We start from the raw sequence: 20,119 nt of genomic DNA on the forward strand, positions 1-20,119 counted from the left end.
CAGGCATTTTCTTATTGCATTCCAGCGAGATAATTAGCATGCTCCACATGCAGAATCCCTAATGAAAATGAGCAATGCTAACGGATTAAATAAGAAATGCCAACATTTTGTGTGGAAAGGAAGATAATTGGCCCAGAAAGTGCTAATGGATGTGTTTTGTGGTTAAAGAGATGCGTCTGTATGGAAGCTTATGAGCAAGACAAGACTTCAGTATGACAATGGATAAGCAAACAAACGTCAGAGGAAGGAGCAGATGACGCAGGGGCAGCTATCCATGGATCACAGCAGGCTGCAGGCACAGGGCTGGATTCTGGTTGATTCTGAAGCTAAAGCTGAGATGGAGAGACATCCCATCCTTGCAGGAACCCATGGAGCTCCTTTAAGGTGGGGCTCCTCTTAGCTAATATGTTCATTTCTTGGATAGAAGTGGGATGCCAGCAATGAGAGATGACAGCTAGCGAATCACAAACACACCTACAGCCAAAGAGGAGTCTGTGGTTCATACCACCAAAGCTACAGTGAGCACTGGGAAGGTTTGCATTGTCTCCAGACACCCCTGACAATATAGGAGGCAAGACCTTCCTGCTACAAGACACAGCCTGAAAACTAACAAAGAGCTGAAATGAAAGGAAAATCATAGAATTGTAGACCATCCTGAGTTGGAAGGGACCCACAAGGACTGTCAAGGCTTCACACTGGACCACTCAAAACTCAAACCATTGTCCAAGCACTCCTTGAATTCCAGCAGCTCAGTGTCTGACCACTGCCCTGGGCAGCCCATTCCATGCCCACCGCCCTCTGGTGCAGACCCCTTCCCTAACCCCCAGCTGCCCCTCCCCTGACACAGCTCCATGCCGTTCCCTCGGGCCCTGCCACTGACACAGAGAACAGAGCTCAACGCTGCCCTCCGCTTCCTGTGAGGAGCTGCAGCCGCCATCAGGCCTCCCCTCAGTTCCTCCGCTCCAGGCTGAGCAAACAAAGTGACCACAGCCACTCCTTACAAGTCTTGCCTGAAACCCATAGACCCCTTTATCCAGGGTTTCTCTCCAGCTTTTCATCCCCTAGTCTGTAAATGATACGCTATAAACATTTTTATCTCTGAGTGCATTCCGAGTGCATTTGGAGTGCGCTCCAAGTGAACAGGCAGGCATAACAGCATGTCCCATCTCAAAGGAGATCCAGAGCTGTCCTTCAACAGGTCAGAGCCAGCAGAGACAAACTGTATGAAAATGAGGAGATTTTTTGCTTACTCCAAGGCATCCCGGAGAGTGATTTCATTCACAATAAATCTCTTTTCATAACAGCCATAACAAGAAGCTGGGCTGTTCTTCCTCCATGCATTTAATTCTACTGATTGCATTTATTCCCAGTTTAAGGAGCTTAAGTACAGAATTGGGTCCAAATTTCCTTTGTTACTACTTCATGGTTCTCCTCTTTAAATTTTTCACTGCCTGTGTTTGCCACAGTGCAAAGAAATATTCTGATAGATTCAGTCTTGGAGTTTTCTTGGCCATTGGCATTGTCTAGCTGATGAGATCCTCTCCTACTCTCAAGAAAGAGGTGGCACATAGAGTTGGAGATGCTGAAGACATGGGACCTGGATGGTCCCAGTACAAGGTTCTTCCTAGATACAGCCACAGGTCCACCCTATGACAGCACCATGAGATCTGGGTTGGCCTCAGTCCTTTATGGCTCCCTTCCAGCTGCAGACTTGGTAAAATGGTGGTGCGTGCCTAGATCTCAGATCTCAGGGTATTCCCAAGTCTATACCCAGGACTTAGCTGGAAATCTTAGAGATGCCAATTGCCAGATCAAACTGCAAGACTCAGAGCACAGAACAATATTTGTGGTCTATATCTGAGGTGCTCAGGCACCGAGTCAGTGTGGGCACAGTATGTATGTGAGATTAAAGCCTTTGGAAATTATTTCAGTATAGTATATTAAAATAGTGACAGAAGGGGAGTAAATACTCTCTTTTTATATTAAATAATAATAATAAAAATGAGTAAATACTTGCAAGTCAGGGTAAAAAATAAACCTTTTCTTTTTTTTAATTCAAATTTAAAGAAAACTGACTACTTTTCCAGAGCATCTCTCAGAAGTGAATATTATTCCCTTTTTACTAGTTTGGGATTGAAGCATTATGTAAAATATACAAACTCATGCAAAAACATACATCTTTTTCACTTTTCGTGGACAAATTGAGACTCTAATTTTTTTCTATTATGTTGCCAGTGGCAGATTCTCCAGCAGCTAACAAAACCAGTTGTAATGTTCCCTTCACATTATCATACCTCCTTATGCGTGGAATACTACTACCCCAAACCCTCCATATTTGCTCACTTATCCTCAGCATCCACAAATACATAGCCTGATAGAGAAGCAAACTCATTGCATTTGTGCTCAAAATGTCAGTGCATCCACTCAGGAATAGTTCTCTTTCATAGAGTTATTGGCAGGCATTTTCCAACACATTTCTTCATATTACTTATGCTATTATGGTCATTACCCAAGGCATTTCCTGGGGACCAAAGAACAACCAAAAGTACTGGGCACACAGATGATTAACCCCAGACTGTAGTTACCTGCCAGCCTGAGTATCACAGAATAGAAGTCCACTTGATCCTGTCAGGGTCTCCAGTGGTTATCACAATTCAGATAAATACTATAAAAGTTCCTTTTGCACATGTGAATGAGAGAAAATGAGGGGAAAAAAAGAAATAAAAGGAGTATCCTTTAGCTACTGTGGGGGAAAAGAGGGATACTGAACAGACAGGTATAAAGGAAAATCATAGAATCATAGAACATCCCAAGTAGGAAGGGACCCATAGGGATCATAGAGTCCAACTCCTGAAAAAGGCCGTGAAGAAGGCATGAGGACTCTGGAAGAATGTTTCCTTTCAAAAGCTGTCATATCCCCACCCCTCTCACATATTTGCACATTGCATTTCTGAGTTGCCAATGGAAGAGAGTTTTGGCCATGAGTCTGCAGAGAAGCAGCAGGAGCCTCCTGGGACTGCTACTTGCTGTGCTCCTCCAGCTCAATAGTCCCTGTTGCTGCAGTTCTTGAACAAGAAAGCCAAATCTGATGAAGTCCCAAGGGATGAAATGCAATCCTGCACTGTTAGTTCTGGATTTTACACTCACCCGCAAACCAGAGTAATAGAAATATTAGGCAAGGAAATGTATTACCTGCACTGCTCAGTGAGGCTTTTTTGAAATCCCCTGTCCCCCAAAGAGAGATGCTTAGTATACACTGGGGTATTGAGATACACTCATTTCCAATTCCAATTCCCTTTTAATCTTTCCACAAACAAAGAGCCTTCCTCCCCACATCCATCTTCACAAAATTATCTCACACTGACCCCTGCCCAGCTTTTCTGACCTTCGCTTGCATACCTTGGAGGAGCACAGCTTTTCGGATTAGCTCTCCAGCTCCTCCATCACTTCAAACAACCTTGCCCTTCCTTGTGCTGGAGCACCTAGTGTCTTCAGTAAACACTGCTTTCAGACCCCTTTTCAACAGAGACATGGTTTACTGTCCCCTAAGCAGCCCTTCACAGTTCCCCTTCTCAATCAGCACTGGGTAATGGTTTCCTAGGGACCATAATACTTAGCAGCACAGTAATTGAATGATATTATTAACAGCAGCAGCATCTGTGTTGTCTGTTTAATTAACTGGAGAGCAAATGAGGCCCTAAGAGTCATTAGTCTGATCCTTTATTGTTTTCCTAATGATCTGCGGCTTCTCTTATTTGATTATTGGCTAAGAATCCCCGTTACCAAAAAATGCACTTTTAATAAAATAATAACAAGTCTCTATATTCCTGAATATATCCTGACAGATAATAGTGCAGATTAGGTAACTGTACACTTCTACTCTAAATACTCCAAATACACCATCTCTGCACTCCTAGAGCAGCGTAAGGGACATAGAAGATACTAGCTTACACTTCAAGGAGAGAAAGAGCAAAGCTGCAATAAATGTTGTGTTGGTCCACAACTGGTAAGTGAGGAAAGCCAGGCTCATCCAGCTATCACTTTTGACAATTCTGCAGGTGCTAGAGGAGGCAAGACCACTTTTGCAGACTGCTGGCCACCAAGAAAGACTACTAACCTACCACTGCTAATCACAGCACTTCATTCTACTTTTCTATTGAAAAAAAGATGGGAACCAAATGACAAAGGCATCCTCTCTCTCCTTATCTGAGCTGAACCTACGAGCAGTCCAGCAGCAGTTCCTACATTTCTATCTGGGAACTTTTCACACCACTGGGACATCTACCTGACAGCAGTACGATCCCACAGTGCAGTCGTGCAACCCCACAACTCTCCTGTCACACGGGGGTAGGAACTAGATGTGGTTGTGGAGTCATTGCTCCCTTCACACCCATTTACCAGCCATCCTCCTTGGGAGTTTGGGTTGAAGTTCATTGCTTGACAGCTGGTTATTGGCTTCTCCACAAGGGGCATATGGAAATTTCCACGAAGATGATCTGAACTGCAATTATTTAGCTTATCAGGAAGCACAGGCAATTGGCATTAACCAATTAAGAAAAAAAATCCCATCTCAGGCAGGAAGAAGATCTTGCTGTTTACATGCCTAGGATATTTGCTCCTGGAAAGTCTGTAAGCAAAGAGTGTCAGATACGGTCACATTCAGATCAAGGCACGTACCAGTGCATCCTATTTCATAGACATTCCTGGAAGCCATTACATAGCCTTTCTTCATCCTGTCCTTGTGTAGCTGATAAAACCCCGCAGCAACTATCATACTGCAGCAGGTTCCTAGGCTGCCGACTGTATTTATAGCAAATCCTGCCTTCACACCACCATCACACTAGTTCCCTTGTACACTTGTGATCTTGGTGGCACTCTGTCTCCAGGTAAGAGTTTGGAGATTACTGTATTCAAACATAGACTTTAAGTAAGAGAGATGACTTCTCCTTCCTTGTCATCAATCAATATCAAAGGCAGATGGAGTGGAAGGGCATGGCTTTGTTGGTCTGTAAAGGTTTAGAGATGTGGTACTTAGTAATTTTTTACTATAACTTGTGAGCTTGCTAATCAAAAGGGACCTTTGGTCCTATTTTCTGGACATTTGTTTGCAGCTTAGGCTGACTCTTCACTAGACTAACTTCTTAGCTACTGATCAGCCCCTTCCAATTACAGATGTCTCTGTTTCTGACCATTTCAAATGGTTCAAACTTCCCACTGGACAAGGGATTTACTTTTAATCCCCTATTTCCAATCATCACCTTCTCTGGATCGTGATGCAACAACAGCTGTTGGCTGCTTCCTGCTCACTGTATCGATGAAAAATAAATGAATGAATACATGAACTTTCTGGCTTCCCAAAATTTAGAACACAGCAGCTCCTTCACTCTGGGTATAGTAAAAAGGTAAAAATAAGAAGTCAAAGAAAGCTGCCTGTTTCCTGGATGATGTTGTCAATAAGAAGTCTAAGAAAATTGCTGTCTCCTTGATGATGTTGCCAATGTGATTGCTCAAAGAACCTCAGACATCCATTCTTCTGGGTCCAGAGGGTCATCTACAACTTCAAATATTTTTAAAAGGCATTTTAAAATGTCTCCAAAATTATACTGAAGTCTGACAGGTGCAATCTTTTGTATGATTCAGTTGGAGATTAACTCCCTCCAAAAGATAGCTTCCCAGCAGTTTGGTACAGCAGGTTCCAGTACTGATTGGAAATGGAAAAAGGAATATGTGTGATATGCTTCAGAGAAAAAACTGCATTATAAGACATAAGATCATTTTTCTGGCCAGCTGCTAACCAGCTAAGTGACTACAAAGAGTCCTGGTCTTCCACACCTGCTCTTTACTGCCTCTGTAAATTGGTATCTGTCCATCAAAATGTGAAAAGGGTTGTGGGATCTCTGAACAGCAAGCACTAGACACAAAAACGTTCCCAAAAAAGTCTGATGATTTGTGATTCTTCTTGTTAGAGTCCTCCTTGAGACAGCTGTTTGGGCAACCATCCCACTGGATTCTCCCAGGCTCTTCTGTTCATGTTCTTTATAGGCAAAAAATCTCACAACACAGTTTCACATGCATTCCTATGTCAATAGACCTGCTCGTACACTGTTCCTTTCTCCAGATGCCCTTTACTCCTTTTGTGCACTTACCTACTTACAAAATACCAGCCAACTACCACACATCTCCATGGGTGGTTATTTTCTAAACTCAGACATCTGACCACAAATTCATGGTGTACTCAACCTGGATTTTAACATTGCATAATTTCTTCTTATTATTGCTAAGTGCTATGCCCTTTCACTAAGCCAAATCATTCCCCTTTTTCCCTGCTTTTTACATCCATTGTATTTTTGCAGCTTGATAGCAAAACCCCTTTTACTCATCCCTTGGATAAGCTCTCCAGATTTAACCCTCCACTAATATTTCACACTACCTTCCCAGTGATTTTTCTGCATTTCCTGGTAATATATATATTTTTTATTTCAGTGCAATGAAGTCTGAATATGTGCTTTTACTGAAGGCATGAGAAGGGGGAATCCCTTTTCTCAACAGGATGCAACACCACCCTCCTTGTTTCCTTCCCAGTGTCTGTACTGGTGATTGCTTCTCCTTGCCATGCTTGTGCTTGCAGGAACTGTTGCACATTTTATCATAGAATCATAGAATTGCTCAGGTTGGAAAAGACCTTAAAGATCATCAAGTCCAACCAAATGATAAAGCAGGTAACAACTTCACATGCTGCAAGAACCCAGCCACTGCCAACAGGAAGTGCAGGAAACTAGAAATCTTGGCTCCCAGGTTCTATTCTCCACATGAAGCCATTGAGCAAAACTACATAATCCACTTAAACATGACCCTCATTTTCTGATCTCTGGATGTAATCAAGTGGCAAGATCAGTGGCCTCACTGGCCATATCGAAAAGGTTCATAGGGAAGAGATGCCAAATTTGGTTTCACAGGGCATTCTCTGCTGCATTTGTTAAAACAAGGAGAAAGCAATGCCCAGCAAGAGAAATCCATCAGGTGATGCAAACATTATACTTGAATCTGCGGGATTATTTACCCAGACAGTGGTCAAATTTTAGGTAAATCGTTTCCGGAAAACTTGTTCTTTGCCACAACTGCTGAATATTTCACTGACTTTTGCATTGAAACAGCTTCCTCAGCCTATTCAGCAGATCTTCTCTGGTGTGTTTGAGGGAGCAGGAACTAGCAGGAAATAACTGCACTGCTAACATAGAGCAGGACATGCATGCTCAGTCCTTCTCTCTATTGCTCTCTATTGGTGGCTGTACATCATTTGCCATTCCTCTTCAACACTAGAGCTCTGGATGACTGACAGATTAGGGATAGTCCTCGCATTTTCTTGTGTTTCAGTTCTGGTGATGTCATATTTAGCTTTGCTCCTGAATACATGAAACAAGGCTGTCTTGGTTAGTGGAGCCTTTTGCACTCTGTCTCCTGGCAGTCTGATCCTCTCATCCCATCTGAGCAAGGAGTTCCAAACCAAGAGAGGACAAAGTCTGATTTAGGGTACAGTAAGACAGGGTAGAAAAATATCTAACTTGGGATACAGCATGCCTATGGCATACTGTGGCTGATGCTGCTGTGCTGGAGGCACCTGGCATGACGTGAAGTTGGTTAGCTTCCTATTTTCTTGATTGTGTCATGCAGAAATGTCTGGCAAGGGACACTGGGCGTATTTTGATGGGTGGTCATGATCAGCTCTTGTTTTACCTTGCTGGAAGTCTTACTGTTCCTCCATGGCCAACCAAAGACGTCAGAGTAGGGAAGGCATGGGTACAGCTATACTCTTACCTCCCTCCCATCTCCTAGAAAGCATGCCCAACGCAGAGGCAAGAACGATGCCTTTACAGCTACACATATACACACAGCTATATAAACACTTATGTATACACACACACATATATATAGCTATACAGTACTAACCAACCTTGCTGCCAGCATTTCTCTCTCAACCAAGACCCAACCATTTCTGCCACAAGCTCAAAGTCTTTAGCAAATCATTTCACTCCATATATGACCACCTCTGTATTTCAGCAGCTCTGAAACAGAAATGAGGATGTGCTGAGGGCAGCATCAATAGCAAATGAAGGAGGCTGTGAACCTGCAGTCGAGTTAGGAGCAAAACCCCAGTCCAACAGCTCTGCTGGTAATTAAAGTACAAGACTATCCTTCTGATCAGCCACAGCCTAATTGTCTCCTAAGCTGGTTAGCTTGTTTTTTGCTCATGTTCTGACTCCATAAGATTGTCTCTTGCATAAAGCAATATGTCCCATCTATTCAGCTTGCATTTAGAATGCCTTGTTTGTGATGCTAAGACTGCTACCAGCAAGGACTGCTGATCTTGTTTGGAATTCCTGAATCACTTTGTAATGCTGAATGCTCTTTGGTTGGTAAACTCACAGTCATTGGTAGGAACAGACCTGAGTCCTTAATACTTGTATAGATATAGTAAATATTTTTATAAGCAAAATGCAATGAACCTCATTGGCCAGCTACAGAATTGTTTCTTAGTACAAGAAATGTCCCTCTAGTAAAAAGCGATCAATCTTGCACACAGATTCAAGAAAAATTTTAGCTGTTACCATAGGATAGATTCGGATTTGTTGCCTGTTCTGCCAATGAAAAAGCAACAGTCACTCTTTCCAGCTCTACCTTCTTAGCTACTTGCCAGCCCTTATCTGCACCACATAATACATACAGGATGGCCATCAGGCGATTTGCCAAAACCTGCCAGATATTGGTATTAACATCCACAGAAGCCCTGGCATACATGCTATCACTATTAATCATTTGTAAAGCAAAGGCCCACAGAGCTCATAGGCTTGTACTGAGTTCTTTTACACCTGGATTTTGGTAGGTGATAAAGCATAAGATGCTTAGAATGAACACCCACTTAAGAAATACAGGTCTCAGAAATAATGGGTTTTCAACAGTGTTGGTAGATGAGCCTGCTGATGACGACTGTTTCCAAGGTGAGACATGTCTAGTGGACCGACCAAATCGGTCAACAAGGGCACTAGCTCTCTGTGCAGATCCTTCACCATAACGAGCCTTAAATATCTAAGAAGGATTTGGAAGGCAGCATCAATGGCTGGATACTAAGCATAGGACTACAACTCCATTAGCTGACATATTCTCAGAATGGAATTTTAGGACTTTGACCAATGTTATGACATGTTTGCTGTGAAGTAAAGACAGTATTCTACTGGTGTGGAATTACATTACACAGAAATAAGGTTAAGCCTTATAGGAAATAGGGCAATCTAGCCTGAAACTTAAAACAATCTCAATTTTGTACCAATCACACACAAAGAAAATGGTAGATCTTCAGCATTATGCTTCTAGCAGCACCATTATACGATGGTTCAAAGAGAAGCTCTCTTCATGTAAAAACTCTTCCATAGTGGGTAATCGATATATTACCTGTCAGAGATGTCTTTTTTCTTTATCTATGCAGAAAACATTTTTTTACTCTGAAATTCAAAACCAAATATATTATCTCTGCCCTCAAAATTAGTCAGCTAGAACTCCCAAAACTTGGCCTCATCCACTGAGCAATAGGCTGCTTTGCATGAAGATCAAAAGAGGTAAGAGCTAAATCATGCTTCAAGAGAATCATTTCAACACCTACAGAGACAGGAGAATAACATTTAATTTCCCTAGCCCCTGATGAGCCTGATTTCTTCCTGTGTCATGTAATCAAAAATAAATAACCTATCAGCCCTTCCACTACGTGGTCCGCTACAAAGCTGTTCAGTTTAGCATATGCACTTTACTGTCCTCATTGCATCGTTTCATATGAGTTCACATATAAGCCATTTTGTCCATCGAAAAGCTCACTCAGAAAAGAAGACATGCATCTCTCACGGTCTACATTAGCCACCATCACCAGTGACTCATCCCTCTGCAGCAAACTGAAACAACTTATCCTGGATAATCCTGTTTCATCTCATTTATCTCTCTGTGGTCCCTTCTTGTTAACTATTTCACTGCTACCCTCTGGGTTACTGAAGATATTGAATGTACTGAGGGACAATATTAGTCAAAGTAAGTCCAAATTTGGGTTTCAGATGTTGAGAGGAACATCACCATCACTCATCCACCAGTCTGCTGTAGAAAGGAAAACTATTACATTCTTTTGAGACATGGAAACTACCACGTTATCACTCGCACATAGTAGTCCACACTTTACAGCACGGAGGGCAAAACAAGTCCCCTGCCAGGAAACACAATGGATTTGCCTCTAAATGCATCCTATTTTTATATTAGAATTAAATGTGACTTGAGCACCTTTGTGCCTGCAACAGATCAAGCTGGTAGCAAGCTCTGCCTGCCACAGACACCTTCAGTGGATCACTTTTCTCATGCTGCATTAAAAATGGAGAAGACAGCTCTGACCTGGACCACACTGAGGCAAAACCTTGGGTGCTCTTGTCCTTCAGGTGCATGCTTACACTCACTGGTGGAAACAAGGCTGCATGGGCTTGAGGTGAAGAACTTCAGCATGTGCTGCAAGTGCTCATGTTTGCCTGCAAACATCTGATGCCTCTCAGGTCTGAAGAGAACTCGGGAGAGGAGCTCCTCTTATTGTCAGAATGGACATAAACTGCAAATAGCCACCCGGTAGAGGAGTACTTCAGTAAAGTACAACTTAGCAAGCAGGAGAAACAAATCTATCGCCTCTGAACTTTCCTTCTGAGTAAAGGAGCCAGTACAAGTAGCAGCTATTCATACCAATATGTTTTCCATCTTTACCTCGGGTAACCCCTAGATTCTCACTAAATCTTGCTGGGGTTTTGGGAGGAGAGAGGACGTCAAGGCCAGGACCAGTACATTGTGCTCTAAATGATTGATCAGAGACTTACAGCTTGCTTAAAGTAGTAATTTGATGATAAAAATCCTAACAATATCCTGCTCCCTTCAACTTCAATGCGTTATAATCTTATTTAACACAATGAAAAAAAAAAAAAAGAAATATTGTAGTGAACAGACACCAGAGGGAATGTGGGCTAGAAAAGGATATTACAGTATCACTTCACAGAGCGCCATAAATAAATCTTCACCAGAGATAGGTAGGCAGATTGGGGCAGCGCTTCACACAAAACTGCACTGCTCTGCAAGACAGTGACTCATCAAACTCCCCACCTCTGATAATCAGTCCAATCAGGTTTTCATTAAGCAAGTAAGAAAAGCCAAAGAAGGGAACCATATCTGAGCCCGGCTAGAAAACATGGTCTTGTCATCAAAGCATCAAGTTGGGACACCTGAGTACAATTACTCCCTCCCCTGCTCATTTTCTGCCCCAGCTTACCCTTGTCTGAGCAGGCGATTGGATGTGACAACTTCCAAAGATGCCTTCTGCAACTTGATGACTGTGGGTCTTCCCTCAGTTCACTGGCTGTTCTAGGATATTAAAAGCACCTACATAGTGGATTTGGCTGCCTAAAACCAGACACATATTTAAATAGCTGATGCACCTTGTTAAATTTAAAATTCAGGGTATTTACTCTTGTGCCTGTAAGCTTATAAGCTAATGTCTAGCCATGCCTCACGAAAGGCTCTAGCTGGAGAGTTTGGGTCCCTTGTGTGCAGAGCTCACTTCTATCTCTCAGACTACTTTCTGCATTACAGATTGGTAAGGAACGCATAAGAGAACCTTACTTGGTGCTCATCATCAAAGTAACTGGGCATTGCTCAGATGTATGTATGCAAAGCACCCTTGTTACATCATGTTTTGCTTTGGTTTCCTACCTTAGCTAAAGGATGGCTGTATTGCTCCAATTATTGGAGGAAATGGCTGCTATGTTCACAGACAACCTGAAAGGTTTAAGATTCCAAGACAACTTGTCTAACCTCAATTTATTGTCATCTTGGGTTTACTCCCTCCTGTACACTCTCCAACAGATCTTTTCATTTGCTTAATTAGGAAGTTATTAATTGGCTTTTATTTAGCGAACTATACACACCATCTCCTTGTAGAACTCCAGCTGGTACCTTCACTCCTTGAACTACTTTACAGTGCTTCTAAACTCAGGTTTGGTGAGGAATGCAACATGAAGAACTAAGCCTTTTATCCTTAATGATTGCAGACATCTCTATCCAATTCCCCCAGACATATTATTTGTTAAAAAAAAAACATAGATAATTCCACCTGTGTATAGCCCAGGCCACATGAGCACTCTGCAGGTCTAAGACTTGTTATTGTTTTGTTTCCCTTTTCCAAAATCTTGCTCAGGTCTAAGAGACACTGAAGCCAGATAGAGGCTTCCCACTGATTTCAAAGACCACTGGGTTAGGCCTCCTTGTCAGACTGAACTCCACATTCCAACTATTCAATTCCTCAGGCTGACAGAAAAATCCAATCATCCTTTTCCATTTGTCTTTTTCGCTTTTTTTCTCCAAGCTGGGAGCTTTCTACAGCTAGCCTCCCAATACTAAGCCAAAAGAAAATGGACACTAAGCAATAGCCCCTTCACTGCAGTCCTTCTTCCTCAGAAGCAGTATTGACCAGGGATTCAAGACACTGCTGAGGAGGAGATGCACAGTCCGATGTGCTGCCAGTTGGATTAAGGGAAACTTAGAGCCATGACCACATAAGCTGTACAGTTTCTAAGCATTCACAAGCTTAGTTACAGTACTCTGGCAGGATTCCAGCTGTGGTGAGCCTGGTTTGTGTTATTTCTTCTTCCCCTAATATTTCCCGTGAATACAGCATTCTGCACTTGCCACCTTGTGTGGGGCGTTCTATTGCAATCAGATAATCAACTTGAACTTCAGGTGGGATAAGTACATGAAGCACTGCATTCATTCAGCTATGTCACTCCATGCCAGCTGATGATATGGCTTAGATGACTTCAGAGTGCCTTTAGAAATAACTAAGCTTGGGAAAATAATACCCCTGTGATGAGCTTGAGTCATTATGATAACACTGATGATCACAAGAACATTGTGATGTTATCCCTCAACCATCTTATCTCCTCCAAATGACTAACACTGATTTTTGTTTAAAAGTTCTTCTGTATACCTTTTCATTCTTTCTTCCTCAAGATTAGCCCTTCAAGATTCTCCCCTGCCCAGCTGCACCTTCCATAAAAATGAGAAGGGAAATTCAACCAGACAGAAGTATGTAATACAAAATTGTCACTCTGTGCCGTGGTTCAGACTTTGCAGCAGAAGAATAGGGCAATTCATGCCCAGGGAAGAAGAGCTGTGCACAGCAGCACATATCACTCGTTCTCAAATTAGGTCGTTGATTTCAAAGGAAAAGCATTTATATGTGCAGAACAGCTACTTAAGGTTTTTCACAGAAACTTTATGGTTGTTTCCAAGCTTCAGAGAGCTCAACTCACGCTAAGTAAAGCACCTCGATTTCCAAGTGGGAGGATACTAATCTAAATCTAATTTTAATATATTACAGCTGTCTAAAATGTTTGCAGAACAGTTTCTTTGTTAAAAGAGCACATACAGAAAGAATGTTAGAGGATGAAACAAGAAGAATTTGTCCTTATCTGTTTGTCTTCTGCATTCCTAGGCCGCCATACTTTACTTAATGCATGACTCCTGCAAATAGGGTTATTGTCTTTTCCATTCTACGGAGCCACTTTAGATCTTGCATGACACTCAGACGATTACTACCAATCAAATTATTCCATTAAATTTGCATAGTTCCTCTTCCTCAAGACCTTCCCCAGAAGGAAGACAGCAGACACAGGTATAGAATCCACAAGAGTCCCTTTAAGCACAATGAAACTATATTTTTACCCAGCTACCACTTTCCCATATTAATCAAAGGCCGTGAGATCCAAGCACTGCAACCAAAATCTGACCAACGCTGGACAGCCCAGGAAGGGCAGGAAGTTTCCCTATTTGGCTGAAGTTTACAGATATCCTTGCTCACTTCGCCTTTGAATGCTGTCCATCTGTGTAATTAGCTCTTCAGATTAGGGACTTTTTCCTCACACCACCCTGAAACATGCTTAACTGCAAGTAAGGACATAAAGGGAAACTCAAACTCATACTCCTGGGTCTGTACTGAAGCAATGCCCTCCCTGAATGATCTTCATGACAGAATGAACTCTACAGTGACACTAAGTATTAGTATATAGAGTTCTCAATGCTGTCTGTGAAACAGCCTTGAAAACATGTTAAAATCAAGATCAGCTGCTTGTGCTACATATTCAGTGCAACCATGCTACAGGAGCAGGAAACTGAATCTTCAGCAATGGACTTCTGGCAGTTGGACACTGAACACAGCCAATAAGCTCTCAGTTCCTGGTGAAGTATATTCCTGAGTGAGATAAAGAATTTCTGTTCTGAATTCCATGCTTTCTTATTTCTGATTTTCCAAAAATAAGTTGATAAAACAACTTCTGCACCATGTGGCTAGGAGATTTTACAGGAAAAATATGAATAAAAGTGCCAGAAACTGCTAAATATAATTCTGCTTTCTTTCTGATCTGGGACTGAGCGTTCATAACCTTGTCCCATGGGCACAGCAGTGGGGATTATCACAAAATGATGGCTCTGCATGCAGCAAAGCACATCAGTATGAGGAGGCACTTTGAATATGCAGTTACCACGTCACCTCCAGAGCCACAAACATCTGTGTTTTTCCTTGACAGCCCTTTTGCATTTTCAGCCCTGATGATATCCATTAAACTCTCCTCTCTTCGTCTTTGCTTATTGCAGCTCCAAGGAAACCATTTGTGCTTTCATCGACATTGGCAGGAGGAAAAAATAAAAGGACAGTACAGAAAGATCAAGCTTTTCAAATCAAACAGAACATCTGCATGGGTGATTTATAATAAGGAGAGAATAAAACCTTTGATAAACATATTGTAGAGATATTACAAAGTTCTTAACTCTGTCAAAGTTAAGCACTCTTCACCTTTGGGTAGATTTCCCTTTGCACCTCTTCAGGAAAACAGATCTGCCACTTAGTTGTCTGAGAGCTGGGTTGAATCAAACAGCACAAGTTTTATTACTGAGATCCAAATGAGCTCAGAAACTGAGCGTGAGCCTGAATCAGGACTGCTGGATTTCTCCCAGCTGCAGCCATAAATGGGCAAAAGAAAAACCGCCACTGTCCAAGTGATTTTCTGATGAAGTCTCTGGTAACGGGAAAAAAGGCAAAACCACACCCATTTTTAAGAAGGGTAAAAAGGATGACACAGGGGAACTACTGACCTGTCAGTCTCACTTCTGTGCTGGGATAGATCATGGAGTAGATCTTCTGCTAACACACATGGAAGACAGGAAGGTGACAGAGGAGAACCAGCATGGCTTCATCAAGGGCAAGTCCTGCTTGACCAGCCCAGTGGCCTTCTGTGATGTTGTAACTGCATCACTGAACGAGAGCCACTGATGTCATCTGTCTGGGCTTCAGTGACACTTTTGAAATGGCACCCCACAACATCCTTCTCTTCAAACTGGAAAGATATAGATTTGATGAGCTGACTATCCAATTCAAAGGATTCTATGATTCTACGATTTATTAAGCACTAAAGAGAATCTTGGTTAGAGTTTTTTTGTTTTTTTTTAAGACTGACAGACATTATCAATGAATGTTATTAGGTTAGATATAAGGAAAAAATGTTTTACAGTGAGGGTGGTGAGGCACCGGAACAGATTACCCAGAGATGTGGTGGAAGCCCTATCCCTAGAGATGCTCAAGATCAGGCTGGGCCAAGCTCTGAGCAACCTGATCTAGCTGTGGTTGTCCCTGTTCATTCCGGGGAGTTGAACTGGATGACCTTTGTAGGTCCCTTCCAACTCTAAGGATTCTATGATTCTATGATTTCACAGAATCACAGAACAGCCAGGGATGGAAGGGACCTCAAGGATCATGAATCTCCAACCCCCTGCTACATGCAGGGCCACCAACCTCCACATTCAATACTAGACCAGGCTGCCCAGGGCCCCATCCAATCTGGCCTTGAATACTTCCAGGGATGGGGCATCCACAACCTCTCTGGGCAGCCTGTTCCAGCACCTCATCACTCTCTCTGTAAAGAACTTCCTCCTGACATCCAACTTAAATCTCCCCTCCCTCAACTTAAAACCACTTCCCCTTGTCCTGCAGTTATCAACCCTTTCTAAGAGTTGATTCCCCTCCTGTTTGTAGGCTCCCTTTAGGTATTGAAAGGCTGCAATGAGGTCACCCTGCAGCCTTCTTTTCTCCAGGCTGAACAAGCCCAGCTCCCTCAGCCTGTCTTCATAGGGGAGGTGTTCCAGTCCCATGATCATCTTCATATCTTCGTACACTATGCACTGGGTCCACATCTAGGAAGCCTGTACTACAGTCCAAAACTACCATCAAATCTCAGCGATCTGCAGTTTGGAAGGAGGAAACCCATGCTGTGATACTAGCTCTGCACAAGGGCTTTTACATGTAGCAGCTTTTGTGAACAAGGGAACATTTGCACATTGATATACCTTCCCATTCCTTGATCTACATCAGTCCGCATCTTGAGTATTCAACAATACTTACCTAAAAATATTTATATACTTGTATATTTATACTTAAATACATAAGCATAAATTACAAAAATATGCATCTGCCTCCAAGAAATACTGTACTCACCATAGTCCACAAACTGAAAGTTGCTGTCACACAGCCTCTGAGAACTTCTCCCCTCTGAAACCAGCTGTCCTTAATTTTCTGCACATTTCTCTGTACTTACCGCTTCATGAAAAGGATTAAAAGGCCAAAAGCAAAAGAAAGGAGTGGCAAACAAGCTCTTCCATGTGAGTATTAACCCTGTTAAATACGTCAGACCTAACTTATTCATCTTTCCACATGGATTAAGCCCCATCGCTTTCCTTTCTTGCTATACAGACGAACCACATGCTGCTCCTCACTCTCATTTTTTTCCTATTTGCACTGTCATTCCCCTTCTCAACAGAGGACTGAATACAGCAGGTGGCAAAGATGAAACAGTAGTTCGTCTGATTATTATTAGCCACATCATTACTATTAGCCACAGCTTCCTCCATCCTTTTTTCAACTCAGCTGAATGGTCCTTCCACTGCTGAAAGCCTCCACTGTGTACTGAGCAAATCCCTTCTTTCAGATGTTGACAACGATGCCCTGAGGTCTAGGTTAAAATGAATGCAGAAATCATAACTGAGTACAAGGCATTTAAATCAGCCCTTTTGAGAGGCATTGCCTTGTGCTTGGCTGTATTGAAATTCATACTGGCAATTTTTCAGGTTTATTTAGCCTTTATGGAGTAGCTTTCGTTCCTCAGTAGTCTTCACTAACCTGATACAGGGTGAACCTTGTTATTAACCTCTTCCCATGCTGAGAATTGAACTCTTAGCCCTCCTCTTTACCATACTGAAGCCATGTCTGTACCTTCCTTCTCCCTCTACAGTCACCAAATTTCTTTAATAGCTTCTCATAAGAAGCTTTTTCTAAAACATCTTGAAAATCTAAATTAATCATTTTTACCAGTCCTCCTTTATCTGCTGTGCTGTTAATCTTTCTAAAGAAATTGAGGGGTTATTAACAATAGAGACATAACTTATTATTTGTATTCAAGTACAGCAGCATTCAAAAGACATTAGCAAAGATTAGATGGCAACATGCAAACTCTGTCTACACCAAGGCAAAGGACTCAGCCATTTGTTCACAACCTTAGTCAAAACAGAAAAGGCAGTGAAAGGAACAATTTTTTACTCTACTTTAGAAAATGTAAATGAAAGCATGCAGAATTTTACCCTTAAAAACCATGGAAATTTGTTACTTTTAACTTATACTGGTGCTTTATTGCCCATTATAAAACTAATTTCTCAGTTTTCCTTTCAGCAACTGAAATAAAACTGAGAAGTTTATGATTCTTTGGATCACCCTTAGTTCCTATTAAATAGATGGATACATTGGCCTCTCTCCAGTCCTCCCTGGTCAAATTATTCATCATAAATAGTATTTATTACGAATAAAACCCTTTTTGGTTAGCAGAATGTTTGGGAACCATCTGATTTTCTTTAAATGTATTGATTATTTATAAGGACTTGGCAATAGACCTTAAGTTATTTGCAATCAAACTTCTTTGACTCTTCACTTTTAATGATTAGCTCCGGGTTGGTACCCCAAGTCCATGATCTTTTATAACTGCTCTCATAAGTCACACACTATCCTGGAAAATCCTTGATCATTGGGAAGTTTATTTATCATTGATGAAACACTGAATGTCACTGTACTTTGAAGATTGGAAGGTGCTTTCACAAATTTCTTGGGACTCTCAACGTACTTGCAAGGAGAACAAAGTGAACTGAAGAAAGTTAAATGATCCCAGCCACAAAATACAAAAACTGCATTTTAACTGCATCATTCTTTCTTTTCACCAGATGGTTATGGCAACGTGCCCAAAATGTGCTTCTAAGAGAACTGGAGCCTTACAATCTCCATTTGTTCCGCTGCCATATTGACTTTGGCTTCCTTTCAGTTTCTGTGTTGTCCTCTCCTCACTAATTCTTCCGTAGGCAAAGCATGAGCAAAGAAAGAAAAAAGGCAGAAAATGGGATTCCAGATTATCTAAACACCCAGTGTCAGGACAGTCTGTTAGTTGCTTTGATACGATGCATTTACAGGGGAGACATTATGTCAGAAATACTCTGGCTTACAGGCACTGAGCTTTGCTTGTAGGAGTAGATCAGTGGTACTCAGAAATCAAAACCCAGGTAAGGAAAGGGATTCCCTCCCACACATCTCTTCTCGCCCTGTCACCCAAGCCTTTTCTAGTTATAATATGAGCACAGTTTTAGAGTGAAGATTGATGCAAACAAGTAACTGAACTCCTCTGCAGCCATTTTATTGTCCAAGATCGCCTCCCTCTTACCTTGACAGTCCAGTATTTAGAGTCACTGCAACTAGCTTGTAGCTAGGAATGATGACATGAATCAACTGTTTATTAACCTGAGCAGGAAATGAATCTGAAATGATGCATCACTTGGAAGCCCACAAAGCTTTATGAGAAGTCCAGTAACCTCTGCATGAATTAAGCCAGTAGGAGGGGTCCCCTCCTCTGTGGAAAGGGGATCTACAGTTTCTAGCAACCTTGCTACTAAGATACAAGTCAACAGTACAAGCGTTGTATTTCACATTCATTTTAACACATGAATTCACCAATAAATTGGAGAGCATATTACCACTATCAATTTATTGTCATAGTAAATTTTATACATGCAAAATGAAAAAAAAAAATCACCTGGGGACTAATCTTAGGAAAAGTGATGTTATGCGCCTTCCTTAGTACTTCCTTATAGCAAAGCACAAAAGCTGAAGGTAGATGGGGAGGAAAGTGATATGGAAGATGGTGAAATGCTTGGGCTTGTTTCCATGCTGTTCACTGACCCACTAAAACCAAAACTTTCTCAGGCTCTGATTTATTACCATTTCACATATACAAGTTTTTCCCTGACTTCCAACAGTAAAATCTTTGAGGTCTGCAGTGACACAGTTCAATGGAAGCTTTGCAATTTGTGTTTAAATAGCCAGTTTTCAATCAGTATGTATTAGGAGATTTTTTTAATTGGATCTTTTACATTGTTCTGATTGACTTACTATGCAAGTAGACACTTCAGCTTTCACAACACACATAGATCCCTGATCACTACCAGGGCTGGAAACTGCTAAGAAGACTCCAGCTTGCTTGGGCTGTATGCTTTGCATCTATTTACCTCTCTGCCAAGAATCATAGCCAAAGTCTCCTGTGATAATGCCTTGCACACCAGCTAGAGACTAACACTTAGCAGGCAGAGGTGGTCTGAGCACAAAGGGTGAAAATCTAGTACTTCACAGCAGCCAAGGCCATCTGTCACCATCAGGCTTAGACAGAGGAAGAGTTCTGTCTGGCAGAAAGAACACAAACATCCCTCAGTGTTTTGGTTTTATACCCGTATCATATATTCAGTGCCGGTGAGAGTAAGTGGTCAGCTGATGGATCTTAAAAGATCAGCTAGATTTGGCTTTTCTGGTCATGGTTCAATGGTGCACAGGTAAAAAAGCGAGGTATGGCACATAGAGTTACATCTCAAAGAGATAAAAACAACCTATGTTTCCAAGGGCACATGAAGAGGTGAGCAGAGATGT

The 20,119-nt window shown here is 41.9% G+C and overlaps 1 long non-coding RNA gene across 1 annotated transcript; it reads right to left on the bottom strand.

Moving 5' to 3' along the window:
• Positions 1–11,252: 11,252 nt before the first annotated feature.
• Positions 11,253–15,762, bottom strand: LOC109366913. Its single transcript, XR_002113617.1, has 3 exons — positions 15,657–15,762; positions 15,211–15,452; positions 11,253–11,427 (listed from the first exon to the last, which is right to left on the bottom strand). It is a non-coding gene; the product is annotated as an uncharacterized LOC109366913 (long non-coding RNA).
• Positions 15,763–20,119: the final 4,357 nt, after the last annotated feature.

Source organism: Meleagris gallopavo, chromosome 3 (assembly GCF_000146605.3).
Source record: "Meleagris gallopavo isolate NT-WF06-2002-E0010 breed Aviagen turkey brand Nicholas breeding stock chromosome 3, Turkey_5.1, whole genome shotgun sequence".
NCBI classification, from domain to species: domain Eukaryota; kingdom Metazoa; phylum Chordata; class Aves; order Galliformes; family Phasianidae; genus Meleagris; species Meleagris gallopavo.